General features: G+C 40.4%; 1 protein-coding gene across 3 annotated transcripts in view; it reads right to left on the reverse strand.

Annotated features, from left to right (window-relative positions):
* Positions 1 to 23,435, reverse strand: part of TBC1D4 (TBC1 domain family member 4) — a 216,650-nt gene that overhangs the window by 191,950 nt on the left and 1,265 nt on the right. The gene's annotated exons all lie outside the window — the stretch shown is intronic.

Here is a 23,435-nt window from a genome sequence, read left to right on the forward strand (position 1 = left end):
AAAACTGCTATCAAATCAGGTACAGAAGAAACATCCATAAAGGCAAATGAGAAAAATTATAAAATTTTAGGATGACTTGACAGACCAATTCATAAGTGCTTTTACATTCTGATTCCATTTTAAAGGAATCTTTGAAGTATGATTTAGTAAAAAAAAAAAAGTAGAAAAAAGACTCCACTACCATTAACATATCCATTTACAAAGCAAGGGCCTTGAGGTGGACCTACCTCAAAGTCTAGCAAGTGTTCAGCTTTACTCTTACTTGACATAGTCTTTTATGGAGAAATGTTCTACATCTTAATATGGATGGTGATCAAAGAAGATATATATTATACCCCAACTTAAGACTTAAATTAATTGGTTTTAATTAAATTAAGTTTAATTTAATTTAATTAATACAGACAGACCTTAAGAGAGTCTCGACCTTAGCACTACGGATATTTTCAATGAGATAATTCTTTGTGGGAGGAGGTTTTGTTCACTGTAGATTGTGGGTGTCTAGAGAATCCCATGGACAGAGGAGCCTAGTGGGCTACAATCCAAGGGGTCAAAGAGTCACATACAACTGAAGTGATGTAACACACACACACACACACACACACACACACACACACACACACAGATAGCACCCACAGCCCCAGTATAACAAAAATGCCTCTGTGCCATGCGTGCTCATTCGCGTCTAACTGTTTGTAACCCCATGGATTATAGCCCACCAGGCTCCTCTATCCATGGAATTTTCCAGGCAAGAATACTGGAGATCCTCCAGAGGATCAAACCTGCATCTACCATATTGGCAGGTGGATTTTTTTTACCACTGAGCTACCTGCCTCCAGACATCACCAAATGCTGCCTGGGGGATAAAAATCCACTACCCTCCCCAGTTAAGAAGCATTTTGTTTAATTCCTTGTCTAACTAGAAGAATATAGTAAACCTTTCTTATGACTTCTCAAAGCCTGAATCAGAGTACAATCAGACTATGACTTAAAAATGAAAACTAGAATCCCTGACCTACAAGGACAGGGGAATTCAAAGGACTTCCACTTGTCACAAGCGATATTTATCCAAGTTGCCTGATTAGAAGAAATATTTGGGATGCTTATCAACATGCATCCCAAGATGCTTTCACTAGAAATAAGGTAGGTCTGGGATGAGGCTTAGAAATCAAATTGTGTGACAAGCACCTCAGGTGATTTTTTATAAACATGCAAGTTAGAAACATACTCTAAGACTTCTGTATACACCTTAGGTAGAAAATGTTTTGGTTATACTGCATGACAAAAATGCTCAACATTTCCACAAGCATAATAAATAAGGCTTTCTCTTTTTTAGCTCATACTTAAAAACATAAAGTAAAGTAAAATAAAATAATATAAAGATATACTAAAGCTGAAAAGAATCTGTATGCAATGCAGGAGACCTGGGTTTGGCTCCTGGGTTGGGAAGACCCCCTGGAGAAGGAAATGGCAACCCACTTCAGTATTCTTGCCTGGAGAATCCCATGGACAGAGAGAGGAGCCTGGCAGGCTTCAGCTCATGGGGTCACAAGAGTCAGACATGACTTAGCGACTAAACCGCCACCGCAAAGCTGAAACACCAGACATAGGAGCTGTCTAATAGTTTGAGAGAGACCAAACCAATGGCTAAGGTCTCCCCTGGGCCCAGCAGATAGATGGCATCTCTGGATTGCAAGACCTTGCCTTTCAAACCTAGAGCAGCAGAAAGAAAAAGCCCTGGGTTGCTGGTCAGTCGCTCAGTCACGTCTCTTTGCAACCCCATGAACTGTAGCCCACCAGGCTCCTCTGTCCATGGGATTTTTTAGGCAAGAACAGTAGAGTGGGTTGCCATTTCTTTCACCAGGGGGGTCTTTCCAACCCAGGGATCAAACCTGCATCTTTTGCATTGGCAGGCAGATTCTTTACCGCTGAGCCACCAGGGAAGCTCTAGAGAAAGCCCTCTGTAAACTTAAACTGGGATCCCGTTTCCAATAAACCTTTTGGCCAATCTTTTGTTTCAACAAACCACTATCTCTTGTCACGATCTGCCCTTACAGCAACTCCCCACTGTCCACAAGTGCCCCTAATGACCCGCTCACTCCTTTGGAACACGTGCTCCTACCAGCAGGCCCTCTGGCTGGGCACGCTCAGTGATGGGCTCCCATCCCAGCAGGAAGGAGATCTTTTTTTATTTTAACCAGCCTGGGGCAAGCACTGCTTAGCTTCAAGGCTGTCTTCTTTACACCAGTTCTTTGTGTTCCCTTCTCATCTGCCCTTCACATTTCTCTGCCTTCTCTTCCCCACACCAGACAGTGTGTTCATTCCCACTTGCATCTGATCCCTGACCTGTTATCTTGCCTTTATTTCTCTAACTGCATTTCTGACAGATTGTCTGGCTTAGTTTTCTACGGTTCCCTCATAAAGGTGTGTTTTTATGCCTGGCCACTCCAAACTAATCATCATCACAACTATAATCACAATCATAATAATGGATTACTATCATGAGAACCTTTCCTCTGTTGCAGGCATTTTGCTGCTTGCTTTACATGAATCATCTTATTTCTTTTCCATAATTCTGAGACAGAGGGACAAATATTATTCCTACTTTATAGACAGGGAAAAGACTTGAAAGAATTTGCTAGCTCTCCTCATTCCCTGTGGTCTCTGGGCTCTGGCACTGCCTTTTTTCCTTGCTTTTCTTCCTCCAAAATACATGCACACTCTCTATTTCACTTCCCTATACCTTTCCTCTTCTGTATAAAATAGAACATCTTTTACCCAGTTCTCTATGGAGGACCTAAATGCTTTCTCCATGTTCTTTGTATAAAATAAAAGTAGTACTATTTGCTGTCTTTAATTATTTAATGTTTTTTCCTTTGTGTCTTTTCTTGTCCAATTACAACATAAACCCCTAAGGCCCTGGTCAACTGTCACACTTCTTAGATACATGGATACACAGCACAGTTCTACTCAGGAAAGAACCACTTCGAACAACAACAAAAAGTATATATGTTGTTGAAATCATTTCAATAAAGCGTACAATGAGTGCGAAATACATATGAGTCATTGTGTCAGATGCTAAAGGTAGAAAAATGGCATTGTCTCCACCTTCAATGCCTTTACAAACTAGCAGTGGAGAAGGGCTTGCAAATGAACACTGAGGACGTACGATAACTTTCATCATACAGAGAGGGAGAAGAAACCTTGACCTGGGGGCTGGGGGTCGACTGCAAAGATTTTATAGCAGAAATGAGTAGCATTTGTGATTATTAGGACACCATACTACCAGGAGAGTGGATAAGAGGACATTCCCAACAAAAAGACCAGTCTGTGAACATAGAGATGTGAAAGGGCAGGTGGGCAAGAGGAATAGTAAAAAATGTCAAGAGGCTGGAAGACAGAGCTGAGGTATAGGATGGGAGCCGGGGGAAGGGGCAGAAGGGAAGCCACATTAAGGAGTGTGGGTGTTCTCAGAGTAACTGGGTTAAGCATCAAAAAGGAAAGAAACAAAGACTGAAGTCAACAGTCAGACCAAATTTACCCCATCGATGACTAGAGTCTTAGGGACTAGACCCTAGCATTCTAGAAGATGGAGCCACATCCATTCAGTGTTTCCATGAGTAATCAACATGACTTTTCATCATCACCTTCAATACCATCAGTGATTTCTTAAGTCACTAGCTTACAAAAGAATGCATCTAAAATTCTGCTGTATGGGAATTCCCTGGCAGTCCAGTGGTTAAGACTCTAAGCTTCCACTACCAGGAGACCAGGTTCAGTCGCTGGCTGGGGAACTAAGATTCCACAAAAATAAAACTCTGCTCTGTGTTTGGGGGCCAGTGAGTGTCTGTACCACAAAAAGTAAGCAGTAAAGCAATGAGGAGCTCATTATCACCTTACTATGACTTTTTTTTTTTTAATGTTTTTTACACCTCTTGGAATCTACAATATATTATAGCCTAAAAGAAATGCAAGTGATAGCTCACAAGAAAAAGGACTTAAAGACAATGTTTATTTGTTCCTCACCACATTCCAGAAAGGACTCCAAGTGAAGGGCTGTCTGTGGATTTCTGTTACCATACAGTCTTGAGCTCCCATTTCCATATATAATGAGGCTATCAATCTCTTTAATACTACAGCTTCAAAAAGTACGAGGTGCTATACACTTTATAGCTCTACCAAGCTGTGCTTTCAAAGTGGCGTGATTACATTTCTGAGCATGTAAATACTCTTGGAAATCACCATAAAGCCATTTAAACAAATTTTTTACTTGATTAAACCCATGAATGCCACCTTCTTTATAGAAATTTAAGAATGACAAAAAAAATCACTGTCATTAAATTTTCCTAATCACTGAGTTCTTCATTGCTACATCTACATAGATGTATTGACTTTAAAAAGTCTCAAATTAACAGTCACATTTCATTAGGAACATAAATGCATCCAAAAAAAAAAAACCTCTCTCTTATTATTTGCCAGTTTTTAAATTCTAGAACTAGGGCCTGAAATTTCTGCATTCTTGGAGACTAACTGCTCATCTCATATCAGGGGATACAGAGAGGCCCAACAATTGTGTATTCTCTGAGGAGCTTTCCCAGGTAATCAACACAAGCTTATGCTACCATATCTGTTTATCTCTTCCTGCAGAAATCACTTAAACCTTTTATCCCCAGTGGCTAACACACTAACCTTACACTTGATTAGCCTCAACCGATATTTGTAAATGGCCTTGCTGGAGCTGATAACAATGGTGGTGGCCAGAAAACTAAAACTCTGACAACTATGAAATTTTCACGGCTTCCACTGTCTAACACATAACTCCAAATCATGCTCTAAAAATCCTTCACCGACACCATTATTGTTTTTGCTCTTCTCCAATGGACGAATGCTTAAATATAAAAGCCAGCTCAATTAAGGAGAGCAAATTGAAGCCAGAGGAACAAACATGTATGTGTCCAATGTTCTAAAGTTTAATATGATACTTAAGACAATTACCAACATCTCAAATAAGCAAAGAAAACATTATTATATTTACAACCTATTTTCCTCCTGGGGAAGTTAAAGTAGAAATCTCTCTCTTAGGAAGAAGAAGAGTTAATATGCTGCCTTCTTCCAGGATTAAATGTTCTCCTTCTGCCACTCATAATCCTGTGACAGTAGATGATGGAGGGGGAAAAAAAAAAGATGTGGCAAACTAGAGCTGAATCGCCCCCAAAATGCCTGAAGCATCGTGTTCCAAAGCTGAGAGAATCATTGCTGCCTTGGGCAAACTGCCTGGCTGCCAGTGCAGCCCCAAATGACCATAAATAAAGCCTTAATTACATTAATTAGAGAAATTGCTTTCTGCAGAGCATCTCTGCATTTAGGGGCCCTGTCTCAGCTCTGGAGCCACGACCCTCTCCATGGGCTCACCCCCTCCCAGACATCTCATCCCCCCACTGCTTATAACACAGCACCTAATTGTGCTTCAGTGTGTCCATGACTCATTTCTTCTCCAAGCCCCCCTCTCATTGTTGATAACAGGCATCATCCACTGCCATTCTATCCTCTAACTTGGCCAAGCACGGGTAATAATGTCCACACAGTGACTATAGAGCACAGCCTGCGGACTGGAGGTTGATCTGCCACCTGATTTCTCATGGAATTGCCCGGCTACTGATACGTGAAGTGATACTGTAACTGCTGTTCAAGTATCAGATGCTCTAATAACCATCAATCAAACACCTAGGCATCTGGCAACTGTTAATATACTCACAACATCGCCAGCAGTCAGACGCAGTGTTTTGACTCTCACTCTAGACAGAAACCGTGATAACAAATTGACTAAAGGTAGTATCAAGAAGCAATAGTGTCCTGATGGCAGCTGAGGCATTTTGGGCTGCAGCCACCCCTACAGTACATGCTATTTCCTGGGCTTAAGCTAACTGAAGTTGGTTCCTGGAGGTGTCATCAAAAACCCTGGACAGACTTGTGAACACAGTGGAAGAAGACGATGGTATGAACTGAGAGAGTACCACTGAAACATATACACTACCATATTTAAAATAGATAACCTGTGGGAATTTGCTGTACATCACCGGGAGCTCAAACTTGGTGCTCTGTGACAACCTGGAAGAGTGGAATGGGGTGAAAGGTGGAAGGGAGGTTCAAGAGGGAGGGGACATATGTATACCTATGGCTTATTCATGTTGATGTATGGCAGAAACCAACATAACATTGTAAAGCAATTATCTTCCAATTAAAAAAAAAATTAACTAATTTAAAAATAAAACCCTGTACAGCAATCATCCCCAATCTTTTTGGCACCAGGCGCTGGTTTCATGGAAAACAATTTTTCCAAGGACCAAGGGGAGAAGGGAGAGTTTCAGGATGATTCAAGGGCATTTATTATGTTGCTGCTGGTCTGACAGGAGGCAGAACTGTAATACGAGTGATGAGGAGCAGCTGTAACTACAGATGAAGTTTCACTCATTAGCCCAGCACTCACCTCCTGCTGTGCAGTCCACTTCCTGGTTTGGGACCCCTGCCATACAGGAAGGGACCTGGCACCCCCTAAAGCAGAGGCTCCCCAAATCCAAGCTGCAGTAAGTGCCAAGCTGTCTGCTCCCCAGTTGCAGTTTTGAAATAGCTTTCCAGGTCTCACCCTAGAGATTCTGATGCAGTGTTTCTGGAGAGGGGCCTAAGAATCTAGTAGATGGTATAGTTCTCTTAAACACCCCACAAGGTTCCCATGTGCAACTGGGTTGAAAAACATCCTCAGATCACCCTTTATAACCCCTGCTGAGATTCTGATCAGACCCAATGTTGGTCAAAATGGTTGCCAATGGTCTAGAAATCACAAATACTGATGGAAGGATGTCATCTCTCTTAGGAATCTTCGGTCAGAAAAAGAAAAGGTGTGCAAATCACTGCTAACATTCCAGCCTTCTCATTTTACAAATAGGATTTCTGACCTAAAACCTATTTCTCCCCAATTCCTCCAACCAGCCTTCTTCTTATCTGTAAATGGTAACAAACTCACCCATTAGTTAAAAAAAAAGTCAGGGGACAAGCCTGGTGGTCCAAGGGTTAAGACTCTGCCTTCCAAAGCAGGAGGCGTAGCTGTGATCCCTGGTCAGAGAAATAAAGTCCCACAAGCCATGGGTAAGGCCAAAAATTAAAAAAAAAAAAAAAAAAGAGTCAGCAAACTTGGAAATCATCCTTAAGTCGGTGGTTATCAGGCTTGTTCCGGTCAGAGTCCAGGGACAGTTTTTCCCAGACGTCTCCAGAGCACTTTCCTCTGTATCACCATCACTCTGGCAGCGAAACAGCAGTTCCAGTTCCAGTTCCAGGCTTTAACTCTGCACACAACAAGTGAGGAGACTTCTCTCATCTTGCCCTGGCACAAATGGGTGCATTCCCTGGGACCACTAGGTCTCCAGGTACAAGCTTATAAATTGGCTTTGGACCAGTGTTAGTTGCTTAGTCATGTCTGACTCTTTGTGACCCCATGGACTGTAGCCCATGAAGCTCCTCTGTCCATGGAATTCTCCAGGCAAGAATATTGGGGCAGAGAGCCATTCCCTTCTCCAGGGACCAGATTCCTGGACAAATCCTAGAGCTGCAGAGGAGACCAGTCTTCTGTAGCACATGGGCTGAGTGGCAGAGGGAGCTTAAGAGAATTATAAAATTTGATTAGAAAAAGAGAGCTGGAGAATCTACTTCACAACCCAGTCTAAAGTTTCCTCCTTTTATTCCCTCATAGCACCATAGTCTTTGCCTTCATAGACTCTATCACCTTCGAAATTGGACACTTGTGGACACGTAATGGCACCCCACTCCAGTATTCTTGCCTGGAAAATCCATGGACGGAGGAGCCTGGTAGGCTGCAGTCCATGGGGTCACTAAGAGTAGGACACGATTGAGCGACTTCACTTTCACTTTTCACTTTCATGCATTGGAGAAGCAAATGGCAACCCACTCCAGTGTTCTTGCCTGGAGAATCCCAGGGACAGGGAAGCCTGGTGGGCTGCCATCTCTGGGGTTGCACAGAGTCGGACACGACTGAAGCGACTTAGCAATAGCAGCAGCAGCAGCTAACATTTACAGAGTACTTTGAGGTGGCACTGTTCTAAACAGTTTATATCAATGGACTCATTTAACTTTCACAACAATGCTACACTTTCCATATTACAGATGAGGAGACCAAGATAGAGAGAGAGGCAGGAACTTCCCCAGAGCATGGAGCCCAATGACGGTAGAGCTTTGAGTCTCAGTGATCAGACTCCAGAGGCCAGGCACTCAGCTACTACAATGTGCTACTCTCTGTATTCAGTTTTGTCTGACTCCTCCACAAAACTCTAAGAAACATGAAGCAGGGAATGTGTTTATTTTATATAGATCAGTTTCAATGGAATGCCAGGCACACAGGAAACATTCAATTCCCCTGATAACTGAACAAATGAATAGATGTTGAGAGAAGTAAGTGAATGGGGTGATGGACAAAAGAACAAATGGTAAAGCCATGATCCAGATTAACAGAGGGCTTCCCTGGTGGCTCAGATGGTAAAGAATCTGCCTACAATGCAGGAGACCTGGGTTCGATCCTTGGGTTGGGAAGATCCCCTGGAGAAGGGAATGGCAACCCACCCTAGTATTCTTGCCTGGAGAATTCCATGGACAGAGGAGCCTGGCAGGCTACAGTCCATGGGGTCACAAAGAGTCGGACATGACTGAGTGATTAACACTAACTAACTAACTAGATTAACAGAGTGTTCGTGTTACATGATTAATCACAGAAGAGTGGAGCCCAGAGCTTTAATTTCCTGGGTCCAGTCTGCCTTCTCTAGTTGAAGGTCTGTTATCTCTGTTCCACATGGTCACACCTGCAGAGTCAATAATCTTTTCTTCTTTGCAAAGTCACCAAACAGCAAATGAAAACTCCAGTAGGAGACAGTCACTTCTTTTGAGAGAGATCATATGTGAACATGTCCAAAATAGAGAATGATTTGAGTAAAGGATGGGATTTTCCCCACATTTAGCCTACCTGCATTAGACAAACACTTTGTTCATTAAGAGTAAGACCTCCGAACTGAAAACATACACAAAGTCCTTTGTAGTATCAGGTACTGAGGACATTTCAACATTTTTTTAAGTCAATAATTTTAGTAAGCTATTCAAAGTCTCCACTTGATTTAGGGATATCTGAGTATCTGCAGACCATTTGTTTTAACTCCTTTTCATGGTGACAGCGTGACATTTAAAAATAATTCATCTGGAAAATGTAAACAGATAAGAAAAAATTACAGGGCATACACATGTCAGTTCCCACTGTCAATGTCTGGAAATGATTCCACTCTCAAAAAAAAAAAAAAAAAATCACTGCCTGATAACAGCAAACAAGGTCTCCAGAGAGACAATAAATTGGAACAACCACATCCACACAGAAGCTATCCATCTTCCTGGTTCCTAAGTAAATAGGGGTAATGTGAACAGGGTAAAAGGAATCCACTGCCAACAAGCACCAGCCTTCAAGCTTAGTATGTACATTACAGCCTCTCCTTCCTCAGAATAGGCTTGTGAGTTTTTCTTCCACTCTGGGAGCAAAGAAAAACAACATGCTAAATAGCCAAACCTGCTATTAAACTATTTACATGCTTGCCTTTTGCCATAATAAGCAGCTACATGTGCTATCTTGAAAAAAAGGCACCATCAGCAACTTCCCTGGTGGTCCAGGGGTTAAGACACTGCACTTCCACTGCTGCTGCTGCTGCTAAGTTACTTCAGTAGCGTCCGATTCTGTGCGACCCCATAGACGGCAGCCCACCAGGCTCCCCTGTCCCTGGGATTCTCCAGGCAAGAACACTGGAGTGGGTTGCCATTTCCTTCTCCAATGCATGAAAGTGAAAAGTGAAGGGGAAGTTGCTCTGTTGTGTCTGACTCTTAATGACCCCATGGACCGCAGCCTACCAGGCTCCTCTGTCCATGGGATTTTCCAGGCAAGAGTACTGGAGTGGGGTGCCATCGCCTTCTCCGACGTCCACTGCAGGGGGCATGGTTTCAACCCCTAGTCAGGGAACTAAGAGCCCCCAGCTAAAAGAATAGAAACAGAAAAGAAAAATGCACCATCAGCAATACCTACGTCTTCAAGCCAAGCCTACTAATGAAGAGTTGGCTTTCAAAGATCATCTCCATCACTTAAAAAAAGGGAAACGACAAAACAGAGATGCTCATTCAGTAAATACACAGGGCTCCATCAATGAAGCAGAGGCATCTCCTACCCCATACAAGGGACCAAACGTTCAAAAAAATGCAGAGATGCTCATGGGTGGAGAGATTATGCCTGAAGGCAAAGAAGGAATGAGGAAGAGAAGAGACGGGCATCTCTATAAAGGTAAATAACTTTGGCACTTTTAATTTTTCCTGGAAAAATAAGATCATCTTTCCTTGAGTCATTTTTTTCTTTCTTTAAAGTTGACCCCCAATCCATGGAGATACGGCTGCCAAGCATGAATACTACCTTTTGTGTAGCTTGGTACATGCCTCAGTAGCCACTGAAAACTAAAGCTAACCTATCAACGGCTCGTATTACAAACATTAGATAAAAAGAATACAAAGGAAGTAAACAGACAGACAAGCCAAAACCACTCTGTCACAAGGACATGCTATTTAAGCAAATAAAAAATCCAGAATACAAATCATACATTTTATTATTGGTCAACAGTTCACCGTGGACATGGGCCATATTTTTTTTTCTTTGCCATCCCTGGTTACCCTGGTGTCTTCTTGTCATTCACTCACTTAACTTTTTTGACTTAAAAAAAGAATTTTTTTTTTTTGAGACACCTCTTAAGCACTTCCCTGCCCCTTTAAGGATAATGTTTAAAAGGTCTATTTTAGATTTGGGAGTAAAACACAGAAGCCATTCAAAGTATTTTGAAAATAAATAGCCTTCCAAATGAGACCTTATTTCCATGGAGAAGCCTAAATAACATCTGAACTGAAACTAAAATATATCCAAATCTTGCAAGGGTGTATTCACAACACCACTCTTGCTGATCATCTTCCAGGTGCCTGAAGGTTTGATTCACGTTATTCAAACATTCACGTTTTCTCACGTTGGCTGCCTCACTAAAATTCTCGTGTTTTCATATGGGAGGGGAAAGGTCCATCTCAAATGAGTTTACAATTTTGTTTTCAGAAACTGCATAATTTTACTTATTTTTAAAATATCTGCTTATTTCAAAAATATCTGCTTAAACCACATTTAATACCATAAGCAGTATGATATCTTTAAAATTATAAGTATTCATAAGAAAAATAATATTGTGCAACCAATAAAATCAACACTTCTTAAAGTTAAGGAAAAGCAACAAGTATGAAGGCACATGCATGATACTGCCAGGAGACTTTAAGTTCTCACCAGTGGATTTAAATTCCTTGAGGGTAAGGGCCAATTCTTACTCTGCTTAATTTCAACTTGTTAGCAATAACTTTTACTTTAAGACTAGATCCAAGGATCGGAGAAGGCAATGGCACCCCACTCCACTACTCTTGCCTGGAAAATCCCATGGACGGAGGAGCCTGGTAGGCTGCAGTCCATGGGGTCGCTAGGAGTTGGACCAACTGAGGGACTTCCCTTTCACTTTTCACTTTCATGCATTGGAGAAGGAAATGGCAACCCACTCCAGTGTTCTTGCCTGGAGAATCCCAGGGACGGGGGAGCCTGGTGGGCTGCCGTCTCTGGGGTCGCACAGAGTCGGACGTGACTGAAGTGACTTAGCAGCAGCAGCAGATCTGAGGATACAACCATGACCAGACAAGATTGCTGTCTCTTTGGGGCTTACATTCTAGAGGTGGTGACAGTATTCAGAGAAAATGTTTTTTAAATTAATTTTAAATGTGTGAATGCCAAAAGGAAAACAAATAAAGGGCTGAGATAGAAGTGAAAATTTGAGATATCTACCGACTTTATTAGATGGAGCATTGTCAGAGGCCAATCTGAGGATGTGTTATTTGCGAGTCAAGCAAAGAACTGAAACCTGAGAATGGCTAAGAATGGAAAGCACACTTGCGGAGACTCTGCAGTGATCTCAGTTGGACTTGGCTAAGGATGACTGAAATGTAGGGAGCATGTGGAAAGGGGCAGTCCAAGAGGAGACTGAGGGGGCGGCCAGGGACGGGGGAGATGAAGGGGCTGAGCCAGGCAGGATGGCGTGAGAAGAATTTGGATATTACTCTGAGCACAAAGGGAATCTGGTCTGGTTTGTGCTTCCATTGAAGAAGGGACTGATAAGAGAGCAAGAGTAGAGCAGAGAGAATAGTTGAGAGGAGTCTAATAGTCCCAGAAAGACCTGACAAGAATTAGACCCAGGTGGTGGCAGTGGTCTTGGAGAGACATGGACATACTAAAAACCAAGTTTTGGACTTCCCTCACAGTCCAGTGGTTGGCTCTGGGCTTCCACTGCAGAGGACACAGTTCTATCCCTGTTCAGGGAACTAAGATCCCACATGCCCAGTGCAGCCAAAAATTAAAAAAAAAAAAAAAAAAGTCAGTGTTGAAAGCAGAATCAACATGATGACTTCCTTCAATGAGGATTGTCCTTCATGAGGACTGTCCTTGGGAAGTGAAACCTAGGACTCAAATATAATTCCCAGGTTATAAGTATCAGCAACTACATATTCACAAGCAGATGTCAAGTAAGCATGTAAATGCTGAAAGAAGCTGGCACTCTGAGCTATACGGACACATTTAAGGGCCATCAATAAAAAATTTACAAAGTGGGCTTCAGAAAAGGCATGAGGTTCGGAAATCCAGATGGGCTGCTACTGCTGCCTTGCATCCTTAGGAAAATTACTGACTTAGTTTTCTCATCTATTAAATGGAGATAAAAATACCTATTTTTAACAGGATTGCTAGAGAAGGGGTCAGCAAACATTTCCTATAAAAAGCCAGATAATAAAAACCTGGGGCTTGGTTGGCCATAGGGTCTCTGTCAAAAACACTCAGTACTGTCACTGCAGAACAAAAGCAGTCATAGACAATAAATATATAAATAGATGAGTTGGGGGGGGGGGGTGGTGTTCACAGAAACTGTGTTTCCAAAAACAAAGGGAAGAGTGTGTCACCCCCCAGTCTAGAGCTGTGGTTGTCAGAGTGTGGTTCTGCACCAGCAGCATCAGTATCACCGGGGAATCGTTAGAAATGCAAATTCTGGCCCCACCTCAGACTTACTGAATCAGAAACTCTGGGGATGGAGATCCAGCAATCAGCATGAAAATGAACCCTCCAGGTAATGCATGCTTAAGTTTGAGACCCTCCAGTCAAGAAAACAAACATATTTTTATCCTGCTGTTGTGTGAAAACTGTCTACAGCGTAACGATGTTGAATTGGTTCACAGTGCTTTTCAGGCCTACTATACCTTCTCCTCTTCTGTCCATTCTATTAATTTTTGAGTTTGATATTGAAACTCCAACTAAAAAAATCTTAATTTGTCTACTTAAAAAAATATTTGTATTATATAGTGGAACTATCTGTAACTTGGCTCTGTATTTTCCAAGTCTCCCACTAAATGTGCTATCATACTTTCACAATTTAAAAAATAGAAAAGAAAGGGAAAAAACGTCAAAGATTGAAAAAGAAACTAAATACATATATACTGCTTAGAGCTAATATTATCATGAATATATATCTATTATTTTTTAACATGGCTCCTAGAAGTTTAGAACATACTTTCCAAAGATAGAATCAAACACTGGATAATTGTGGTGGATCAAGCAAAAGAGAGATAACAAATTCTGTTAAACTACAAGATGGGCTTAAGTTAGAATAGTTGAGAAATTGAAATTTTTGTTTTAAATATACTTTTATTCCAAAGAATTTCAATACTACCTCATATATTAATTAAGCTAGATTTAATTGGTCATGTTCACACTCCAGTTATTAAAATGAACAATATAATTTCAACATATATTCACCCTAACTTTCAACAGAAATGAAAGTTTAATATCAATTAACTTCCAGATTCCACATGTCATATTAGTTATTGGTTAGTGGTATTGGCTAGTTATATTAGTTATTAGTTATTGCTATAACTAACACACTTTTTTTAAAGGAATATAGAGCAGGCAATTTTATCAAATGCCATTATTATTTTAACAGAACAATTTGGCCGTTTGAATTGAGGATCAATGGGGGAAGTTAAAATATAAAGGGCTGTCGAAAAATAAAATATAACACCACCCACTTTCATATTGCTTTATCAGTACTATTAGAAACTAGACAAAAATCTAGTTTTCTGAATTCAGCCTATTGAACCTTCCTCAAATGAGATATAGAATTATGGGTGAATATAGAGGGATCGTGCCTACTACCTATCACCACTAGGCTACGTTCCTGCCAATAGATCGTAGCAAAATTCCATATGAAAACCAAAATAAAATCAGTAAATAATGGCTAATAGCTTTGGAGGGAACCAACAGGAAGGGGTAAGGACCAGACAACCAGATCATCCCTCAGAAGGGGGAAGACTAGCTTCCAAAAGTGGAAAGAAATTCAATCAAACAGGCAGTGCACAATATTAAAGAGTCCAACAGTAGACACTGGGTAGTCTCCAAAGTGGAGGGTGCGGCGCGTGCAACACACAGTACTGGGGAATCCCACCAGGTATAAAGCACTTGCGTGCATGCTAAGTTGCTTAAGTCCTGTCCGAGTCTGGCTCCTCTGTCCATGGGAGTCTCCAGGCAAGAGACCTTGCCTTGCCTGGAGTGGGTTGCCATGCCCTCCTCCAGGAGGTCTTCCCGACCCAGGAATCGAACCCACATCTCACATCTCCTGCACTGGCAGGCAGGTTGTTTACCACTAGCACCTCTTAGGAAGCCTCGTATTAAGAATATGTTACTGGAAATCTAGGGAACAGAAATACTTGCAGAACCAAGCAGGAAAGCCATCAGTTTAATTTCAGGTAAACTCAAGAAAATCCCTCGAGCTGCCTAGCTAATGAGAATTAAATGGCTGAAGTCAGGGAAAGAGGTGAATTGAAAAAACTGGGAGCTGTCTGAGGCCAGAAGATAGATTTGCTTGTTGCTTTGTAAAACCCTAAGCCATAAATGTATCTGTCTACATTGTATAACCTATTATGGAAAATGTGAGTGAAGATACAATTGTGAGATATAAAATATTACTTGATTTGCTCAACCAGAAACACTGTTTGACTTGCAATCTGAAATTGATTTCAAACTACTCAGAAGTTATATAATACTGACAGTACAAAGTTTCATGTTCTAACTTTGACAACTATAGAAATTCCTGTAAAAATTCTCAAGAGTTCCAAAGTGAGGACTATCCAACTAGTTAAGGGCATCCACAAAATAAAAGATCTGAAGCAGCAAATTTAGGCTTCTATATTTAACCAGGAAGATCCCATTACTAGGAGATCCTCTTTCCAACCCAACCTCTTACAAGAAATAAAATTTGAAAGGGATCAGTAATTTGGAGAAGAATACCTCTGTATCTTTTTCGTAGAGCTGCAAACACCTGTGATAAGATTATCTGAAATTAAACCCACCAAAATTTTAATCTCATACTTTTTTCCCTCTCTGTCATAGGATCATAGATGATTGCAGTCATATGAAATAACACCTGAAAGTTTAAGCCAGGAGTTTTCTGAACTTAACCTTTGGTTGTTAGAATACTTTTAAATATAAATTAAGATGTTAATGTAATTATTTTACTGTTACTTTAAACATGTTCGCAAAAATCTAGACATAAACTTTAGACACAGCTCTAGCTTTTAAACAATTTTCAAACCAAAGCCAACTTATAAAATAGCCACGAACACAAGTATAAAACCAGTAACAATTACACTAATGAGCTAAATTCAATGTGACGAACGATGTTATTTTCCCAAACGCATGCCTATGGCACTGGCTGCCAAAGCATGGGTTCAGCAGGCTGATGTTACTGTGAACCCATGAATGCTGTTTTGAACCACCTTTCCCTACTTGAACTCCTGCAAAACCATATATCAGCCCATCAGATCACTGGGATTAATGTAACCTTAAAATTTACATATTCTTTCCCTTAGGCTCCTCCATCCATGGGACTCTCCAGGCAAGAATACTGGAGTGGGTTGCCATTTCCTTCTCCAGGGGATCTTCCAGACCCAGGGATTGAACCCAGGTCTCCTGCATTGCAGGCAGACTATTTTACAATTTCACACTTTATAATTATATACTTTGATATTACAATACATTTTTATAATTTATACTTTCTACTTTGTTATACTTTACAATATTTATATCCTTTAAGGGTCAATAAAACAAACACATGGTTGTACCCATTCTTAAATACATATCCTAAAGAATCTTTATTCTAAACTAAAGTAGTTATCAGGGCTTCCCTGGTGGCTCAGACCGTAAAGAATCTGCCTGCAGTGCAGGAGACCCAGGTTCAATTCCTGGGTTGGAAAGATCACCTGAAGAAGGAAATGGCAACCACTCCAGTATTCTTGCTTATAGAATTCTAAGGACAGAGCCTGGTGGGCTACAGTCCTGCTACTGCTACTGCTAAGTCGCTTCCGGTGTATCCGACTCTGTGCGACCCCATAGACAGCCTCCTAATGGGGTCGCAAAGAGTAGTACATGACTGAGCAACTAACACTTCAGGTCAAAGTAGTTACAGGGTTGCAAACAAGACTCTCACAGTTTACTTCCCTGCCACTCCTAAAGACACAATGTAAAAGACTAGACTTCAGCTTCACCAGTCTAACAAATCATACAACTTTTCACTTTCCATTAAAACAAAAATACACACTGGCAAAACTATATCCAAGCATGCATTTAGCATTTCATTATTATTTTACAAATTTAATGACTACATTTAAATGTGGAGATTTTTAATTAAAAAGTGGTGGAGGGGATGGACAAACTCTGCATGATCTCACTTATACATGGAATTTAAAAAGTCAGACTCATAAATGCAGAGAGTAAAATAGTGGTTATCAGAGGCTGGGGGATGGGAGACATGGGGAGATGTTGGTCAAAGGAAACAAACTTCAATTATGCAGGATGAGAAAGTTCTGAATATCTAATAGAGAGAATGGTGACTATAGTTAATAATATTATATTGTAGACTTGAAATTTGCCAAAAGAGTAGATCTTAAGTTTTCTCACCATACACACACAGAGAAAACAATACCTATCTGAGTTGATGGATATGTTAACTAGCTTGATGTGGTAATCCTTCCATTTGATATGTATATCAAAACACTACATTATACCTTTAAATATGTACAATTTTTGACGGTAAAGAATCTGCCTCCAATGCAGAAGACCCAGTTTGATCTCTGGGTCTGGAAGATCCCCTAGAGAAGGGAACGGCAACCCACTCACTGCAGTATTCTTGCATGGAGAATTCCATGGACAGAGAAGCCAAGTAGGCTACAGTCCATGGGGTTACAAAGAGTCAGACACAACTAAGCGACTAACACACTTTCACTTTTGCTTGTTAATTATACTTCAATAAAACTAGAAAACAAAATAAAATAAAACAACTATATATTTTTTAAAATGGGGAAAAAGTGACAGCATAAAGTTTCCTATCACTAACAACTAAAATCAGATTTTTAGAGTAGCAGATAAGAGAGCTATTCACACAGACTGAAAATTGCTTCTACCATTACAAGCTTTGTGTCTTTAGGGAAATATTTAAACTTTCTTTAGCTCAGTTTTCTCATCTGTAAAATGGGAGGGAGACTGATACATACTTTACACTGTTATTGTGAAGATAAAATGTGATAGCCTAGGACAAGCACTAAGGGCAGTAATATCATCCAGCAAGAGCTCAACAAAGGTTAGCTTTTAAGCATTAAAAAGCTATTTAGATAGACATACTATGGTGTATGTTAGTAATCACATTACACCCTTAAAGTAGCAAGCCAATGGCATGCTTAGTTGATGCCTCCCAATGAATTACTAAATTTGTGTTAATATTTTATATAGACCATAATTCAAGCAAAATCCTTTATCTGGTCAATTCTGAATGTACTACAAAATTAGTTTATAATTGACCTGTCCCTCATTTTACAGGGGGGTATATCTAAGTAAAAACATGGCATGCGGTGGTGCATAGGAAGTTGCTTCAGTCGTGTCCAACTCTGTGCGACTGCATGGACTCTAGCTCACCAGGCTCCTCTGTCCATGGGGATTCTCCGGGCAAGAATACTGGAGTGGGTTGCCATGCCCTTCCCCAGGGGATCTTCCCAACCCAGGGATTGAACCTGTGTCTCCTACATTGGCTGGCGGGTTCTTTGCCACTAGCGCCACCTGGGAAGCCACCACAACATGGCAACACAGCCCAAAAGAAATGGGCATCTAAAATCACTATCTAGATGATTTTAACAAAACAAACAAAGCCGTGAGATTTAAAAAGGACAAAGGAGGAGGAGGAGGAGGAAGGGGAAGGAGAGAAAAGAAAAGTTTGCAATAATCACTCAGAGTAGTCATAATCTTTTTCACCAAACTGTCAATTCTGTTTCTTCTTGCCCGATTTTTTTCTTACTAGACAGTATATTACACATACTGATGTTTTACATGTTAGTTCTGCAGATTCAGATAAATAAAGCTTTGATTTTTACAAAAATTTATCATAATTGAACATTAGAATATATTCCTTATAAATTGATTATGCCATCTGAAGAACCTAAAACTTTGGCTTGAAAGGTAATGTTTTCAGTAAACATATGGCTAGTCTCAGCATGTCTGGCAGAATAATGTCTATCTAGAAATGGCAACCCACTCCAGTGTTATTGCCTGGAGAATCCCAGGGATGGGGGAGCCTGGTGGGCTGCCGTCTATGGGGTCGCACAGAGTCAGACACGACTGAAGTGACTTAGCAGCAGCAGCAGCAAAGAAAATATGTGAAGCTATTAAGCTATAAAATGAAGAGTTTCTTAAAAATCTTCTGTAGATATTATTCCTCTCTACACTCACCCTGAACTTGCAAGTTTGAGAATAGCTGCAAAAATAACCAAGAGAATAGAAAGGATTATATACCCAACCAGATGAACAGAATCACCGAGGGCAGTGTTCTCAAACTGTGGTCCCCAGACCAGAGTCTGGACATCATCAGAGAACTTGATAACATCAGAAACTGAGGGTGGGGGCCACCAGTCTGTTCGAACAAGCTCACCAGGTGATTCTGACATACACTCAAGTTTGAGAACCTCTGGTTTATGATAAACAAGCCTTGATACCAACACCACCATCTTCACTATAACATGCCATTCACAAGTGGGAGTCTCTGGGTATACATTTTTACCTTTCCCCTAGATATGGTAGTCACAGTCCTACCACAAAGCCAAGGCAGATTAGATCCACCTCAGATTAGAAAGGGAGAGAACAACAAAAGTGACTAGAGCAAACACGAGGGAAGAAATCTACCTGTCTAGAATAGCACAAAGTACTTGGAAAGCATAGAGAGAGATGTGAAAATTTCAAGATTTCTATTTCTTTGGTTTCCTTGCTTGTATATTCCCAGAGCCACTGATCCTCAACTCTGACAACAATAAAAATGATCTTTTGAAAATATATGGGTAAAAATTGGTTATCTGAGCAAAGTTCAGAAAATACTAAATATTTTAAAAGAAGCAACAAACCCACAGGCTTAGAGAACTTAGAGTTGAAAATAAACCATGTCGAGTTCACTTTTTAATTTTAAGAACACAATTTGTAAAATCTCTTTGAAAGTACATTCTTGTGAGCTTCAAGGAATATATACACAAACGAAATCAATGAAAATTACAGCAATCGTGTTTCTGTGTTTTAAATGACTACTCATTCTATAATCTGAAACACATGCTCTTGAGTCTCATGCAAATGATAACACATGTAATCTCTAACAAGCATTATGCTGCTGCTAAGTCGCTTCAGTCGTGTCCAACTCTGTGTGACCCCATAGACCGCAGCCCACCAGGCTCCCCCGTCCCTAGGATTCTCCAGGCAAGAACACTGGAGTGGGTTGCCATTTCCTTCTCCAGTGCATGAAAGTGAAAAGTGAAAGTGAAGTAGCTTCTTTTCGACCCCATGGACTGCAGCCTACCAGGCTCCTTTGCCCATGGGATTTTCCAGGCAAGAGTACTAAACACTAACAATTCTTATTTTTAATATAAAATATATATATATAACATAAAACAAGTTCTGCATTTTCATGGGGAAATGGAGATGATGCTAAATATGTAGTATTTTCTGAATGCTACATTCAGGCTCTTTCTGAAAGTAGATAAAGGCAAGTACTTTGAAGAATATTAGTGACCTTCCCAAGATTTTAGGTATAGAATCAGAGGTTCTTGGTTTCTCCAACCAGTTTTAAGTCTAAGACTCAATTTATGCCAGTGCAACTGTTTTTTAAGTTACGCAGAGTTAAGCACTTTTCAAATACCCAACCTTGGCTGATGCATGCTGACTGACATTCCTCCCATGCAAGACTACACAGGCTTGAATAAATGGGAAGCAATCTGTATTGGCATATATTTGAACTGGAACTAGTTCACTTGCTCCCAACCCACACCTCTCTTTGCACCTGGGAGAAATAGCTCTGCATCAGAGCATTATGGCAGAGCACTCCTCCAGGCTAAGGTTTAGCATCCTTAGGCTAACTCTTACCCACCAGGAAGGTGTGGAGCCAGAGGGCACATCACTTTGGCAACTCCCCACAATAGACCGAAGCGACTCCCATACACACAGCACTCCCATCTTTGAGGTCACCCTCAAAAAGAGATCCACTCCCGAAAAGATGTGTGAGTAGATATGATGCAAAACGTCATCATTTTATATACAGAAACCATATCCTCCATTTCCGTGACTTGGCAGAAACACAAACTTTTCCATTTATTTATGGTCATCTATGTTCCTGTTTGCCCTAAACAATCCAGTTTTATAGTTGTTATGCCAGTGTAAGTTTAACGACACCTCCTTTCTCATAAAATTGTCCTGCATTAAACAATAAGTTATATGGGCATCCAACAGACAGGTCTGTTTCAGAAAAGGGACAGCCAAGAAAGACAAAGCAGAAGCTAGTTTACTTGGGGATGTTTTCAGGACTTCTGCTCCAGGCTGCCTTCCATATTTTGTTCAGGGACTGTAGAAAATACTTAGGAGATTTAGCCATAATCTTAAAGTCCAACTAAATAATTCTCTGGGGCTTCCTGATGGCTTAGTGGTAAAGAATTCGCCTGTCAATGCAGAAGATGCAGGTTCAATCCCTGGGTTGGGAAGATCCCCTGGAGAAAGAAATGGCAACCCACTACAGTAGTCTTGCCTGGTAAATTCCATGGACAGAGAAGCCTGGCAGGCTACAGTCCAGGGGCTTGCAAAAGAGTCAGATATGATTTAGCGACTAAACAAGAACAAATAAGTCTCTACTTCAAATATAGAATTCAGTGGCAAAGCAAACAGCAAATTTTCTTCCTTCTCATTTCATAGGTGCTCAGAAAAATCCAGAGATTCTACGCTATATGAGGTATACTGCTGGATGGAAATAATGTGATGAATTCATCCTCAAACAAGTTCAACTGTGGAATCATCACTACTGGGAATCTGACTTATAAATTCTGCCTTCCAAATCATTCTAACTCTCCTCACTATTTCAAAAGGAAATGTGACAAAGAGCACACAGTATCTAATGACTGCACTTGGCCACTCAGCAAATATTTATGCGCAAGATCAAAAGTGGCCGCCCTTAGATCTCTGAAGCCAAACTTCAGATGTGTTTTGTTTAGCCCAGATAGGATTCTTAAATGTTTAAAATACTTGCTAATACTTTAAAATGTGGACTCATATGTAAAAATCCAAATTTCCATTTTCTCTTGAGAAATCAGAAGTTTGGTCAACACTGAGCTTATATTCTGTTAATGTAATTTCCATCTGGAGCTGAGCAGCACCTTGAGAAAGAACTTCCCTATTTAGTCCTCCATGGACCTCACTCAACCATCCTCCCAGCCATTGAGGTTTGTAACCCTTGATTTATGGCTGGAGATAATTCTTAAGTAGACAACATCTGGCCTTTCAAATTAATGATCCTCTGCCAGGGGCTCTCTAGGTTTGGGGCAAATAGTAATCTACATCTTTAGATCAAAGACTCAACTAGGAAATGACAATAAACAGGAAAAATTTGTTTCTTCTTTCATCAAAAAGCCATTTGGCTTCCACTGCTCCTACATAGCAGGTACATAAGCTTACACATGCTATTATTTGTAATGTGACAGCACATTCAGCCTCTCAAATCTAAATACAAAAAGGAAGGTAAATAAAATGGGATATTTTAATTGAACTTCAATAAGTCCAGGGAAAACTCAATAGCTACTGTTGAGAATTTAAGGTGCTATAACCCAGAAACAAACTTTGACCATCAGTGAAATTAGCAATGATGTGTCATGCTTCAGACCTGAAGAAAAGAACCATCAAGAATCTTGAAATATTCCTTAAAGTCCTAGAAAAATGCCACTACTTCCATCTTACTCACAGAACCCAAAAATCTTAAAACAATAAAGATAGTGATAAATACAGTACTACAACAGTAGAAATAAAGAACATGCTGCCCTCCAACTTCAACATAACTGACAGCTAAAAATAAATTTTGAACACATAAGTATGAAATGAAATTCATTTTAATCATGGTTAGGATTCTGAGATCATCTGTAATAAGGTATTTTACCATAATGTAACAGAGGTCCCATAAATCAAAATCGCTCTCTTCACACTGGGAGTTCTGAGCATATTAAGCTAGCTTACAAAGTAACTGATGGAATCAGAAGATATTGAACTTTTATTTTCTTCAGCTGAACTATAGGCCTTTTGTGGAAAGCTATTAAACAGACAATCTTTCTGTTACAGATACTGCTGCTGTTGCTGCTAAGTTGCTTGAGTCTGGTCCGACTCTGTGAGACCCCATAGAGGGCAGCCCACCAGGCTCCTCTGTCCCTGGGATTCTCCAGGCAAGAATACTGGAGTGGGTTGCCATTTCCTTCTCTGTTACAGATACTAGACGCTTTAATTTTTGAAAATTCATATATTCTAGTATCATATGAATTTTCAAAGCTTAAAGCCTTACTTATAGAATGTTTTTCTCATCTGACTATTAATTGGCCAGCTGCTAAAGAAACTGGCCACAGAGTACAACTGGGACTTTATTGATTTATATTTAGACATCACTATTTTCCCAAAGAATCTAAAGTACTTTGTCCAAACAAATAAATAACTCAAAAATGACAGCATCTCAGGGACTTTTGACACGGTAAAAAAAACTCCTTACACATTTGTTTAAAAAGGGGGGGAGGGGGTGCTCTTTTTCAAGACACAACCAAAATGTGGTAAAAACTGTTTAACTATCTCTCTCCAGAAGAAAAAAAGGACTGTGTCCGTTTCTTAAGGAAGTAAAAACGTACTGTTTGGTAACAGGCAC

This window comes from Capricornis sumatraensis, chromosome 12, assembly GCF_032405125.1.
Source record: "Capricornis sumatraensis isolate serow.1 chromosome 12, serow.2, whole genome shotgun sequence".
Taxonomy (NCBI): Eukaryota; Metazoa; Chordata; class Mammalia; order Artiodactyla; family Bovidae; genus Capricornis; species Capricornis sumatraensis.